Below are 2,816 nucleotides of genomic sequence, written 5' to 3' on the forward strand. Positions count from 1 at the left end.
GCCGTTCTTCTGTTGCGTTCAGCTAACGTTTCAGGGAAACCTGGAGGTCATTGAGCAGCTATTTAGTCTAAACGCCGTTCGGTCTGAGTTCTGCAGCCAGACGGACCGCCGCTCTGATGTTGTCTCCACCTGAGCGTCGGACCTCAGGGTTCTCCACGCTGTCCGCTCAGATCATCCGGTGTGGCTGTCGCCGGTGGCGATGCAGCGATGAACCTTTTATGGTTCCGTTTGGTTCAGTGGGTCACACTGAGACGCTGCCTTTGGTCCAGAACCTTCTGCGGTTCTGGAGGAGATTGTAAGCAGGAAGTAGCGGATCAGTAGCGGTCACTGGGTGGGATGGTTGTTTAACTATTGCTCGCTCTGGTTCTGATGGTGCCGCTGTCCGTCTTCATCGAACCACCCAGCAGCTTCTACAGAGCGTTAAACCCAGAACCAGAACCAGAAGGCAGCTCATCAAGGTTCTCCTGCAGGGAAGACACCGAGCAGGTCCAACAGAACCAGCCACCTCCTTCAGGTTCTGCTGCCGGGTTTTGATCAGACAGAAAACCTGGAAGTCTGGAGGTTTTCCAGGCGGAGAAGTCGGGGGATTTTTCCTTTAACCTACAGAACAAAGTCTGGACTGATCCGATATCTGATGTTTGATCTGGTTTCTCCCTTTTTAAGATATTTAATGTGCTGATGTGGCTGGAAATGTTTTAGCAGTTTTAAAGAAATTCAAATGAAGGAACCAGAAAAAAAGTTTTTTTCTCCAAACGCTGGCCGAGAAAAATGTCTGATATAGTGAGGATGGATGGAGGAGCGGACCGGAACCAGAACTTCGCCTCCTCAGGCTGTAACGGCCAGACGGAGCCCCTCGTCTGAACACCAGTATTTTTGTTGCGTGAGAAAAGTCTAGTTTTTATAATCCTTTTTATAGAACTGTTGTTCCTAGAGCTGCCCTGTTCGCCATCCCAGCTGGTTGCCATGGCAGCCACTGACTGGAGGAGCTGGAGCGGAGAGGAGGGGGTCAGAGTCTGAGGAGAATCCGTTTGCAGGTGTCCATCCAGAGGGGCGGAGCCTCCGATGCTGCTGGTGGGAGGAGCCTCCTCTGGCTGCTGTCTCATGGAGAGAAAATCCCAATCGGCCATCAGCGTCGACGGAACAAAGCTCTCCAAGAAGCAGAGGTCAGAAACGGGCCGTAGAACCCAGAGCCTTCCTCTGAGCGGCGGCGGCATGGAGGACAGGAAGCGGACGCCTGCTTCAGAGCGCGGTGACGTTTCTGTGATGGCGAGGATCAGGACCAGAACCAGCAGCAGCTTCCTCCTCTTCCTCTCACGCCCTCTGCCAGAGTTCCCACACTCGCCCTGATGGCGAAGTCAGGACGGGAATTCTTCGTTGTTCTGATGCAGTTTTAGTTTCTGTTGGTTTGAAGAGTTTGATCATAAGTCCAAATAAATTCTGTGCTTTAAAGACGACTCAGATCAACTTTTTAACCGTGTGTCTGAAGCTGGTTTATCCCCATAAAGTATATTTTGTAGTTTTCCCATAAAAACAGACAAAAGGAGTTTTTTTCTAAACCAAACCGTTTTTCAGAACTGTCCCACGGAGCAGAATTCAGAAGTTGTTCTAATGTACATAAAATGTCTATAATGAGTAATAAATGGTGTACCGGTACAGTTGGCTGCTTCACTTCTTGTTCTGGAGGCAAAACTAATTTCTACAAACGCAGGATGCTGTTTACCCTAGATCTATAGAAATAGGAGAAACAAACATCTGGAAATGGTTTCAGGACCGGTTCTGACCCACCAGCTTGGAGACGTCCAGAACCTGGAACATCTAAAGCTCATGGTTCTACCATCAGACCCAGTTTGTCCCTGAAGATCCGTCTCACATCTGCTCAGCGGGACCGCAGGGAGCTCTGGCAGACGGGTTCTGATCATCTGAGCCTCGTTAGTTTAACCTCATTTTCATTATAGCCTGTTGGTATTTAAAGAAAATAAATAATTAGTTTCATCCAGACTATTTCTGTGGTTGGACTCGGTGCTGCCCCAACTAGTTGTTCACCATGTATTAAAATAGTTTTTTCAAGATGATACAAAGTTAAATTTGACACCATTAGTTATAAAACTAAGAAAAAGAAGTTTAAGGAAGTTCTCCAGATCTGTAGAAGAATGTTCCTTTAATAAGGCAGAGCAGCGAAGCTTCTGTGCTTCAGTTTCACTGCATTACTTTTAAAATTTAAGTTGAATAGAATGAATCTTGTCATTACACTCAGGGGCGCATTTAGGAAACTTGGGGCCCTAAGCAAAGACATGCAGGGGGGCCCTCTGTTTTGAGAAGACAACACTTGATATAAGTGTTCTGATGGCATTTTAGAAAAAGGATTTTTATCAAATACATAATGTGCACAAATAAGGAACAGTTGTATAAACCACGCATGTAAACAGACTTTTATGGGGCCTCCAAAAACCTGGGGCCTTAGGCAGCTGCCTACTATTGCCTGATGTAAATCCCCCCTGTTAACACTGTCACAGGTACAGCCATGGCCAAAAGTATTGAGAATGACACAAATATTCTATTTTCACCTGATCTGCTGCCCTCTGGTTTTCATGTCAGATGTTGCATCACATCCAGAAAAGCTTTTAATGACAGAATGAGTTCATGCAGCAGGTCAGTATCTACAGTGTTGACTCCTCTTCTTCAGGACATTTCTCCCTGGCTGCTCTCAATCAACTTCTGGACCAAATCCTGACTGATAGCGTCCATTCTGCTCAATCACTGCTTGCATTTTGTCAGAAGGTTTTCTTTTGTCCACCGTCTCCTTATGATTGACCTCA

Source organism: Cyprinodon variegatus, unplaced genomic scaffold (assembly GCF_000732505.1).
Source record: "Cyprinodon variegatus isolate N-32 unplaced genomic scaffold, C_variegatus-1.0 Scaffold595, whole genome shotgun sequence".
NCBI classification, from domain to species: Eukaryota; Metazoa; Chordata; class Actinopteri; order Cyprinodontiformes; family Cyprinodontidae; genus Cyprinodon; species Cyprinodon variegatus.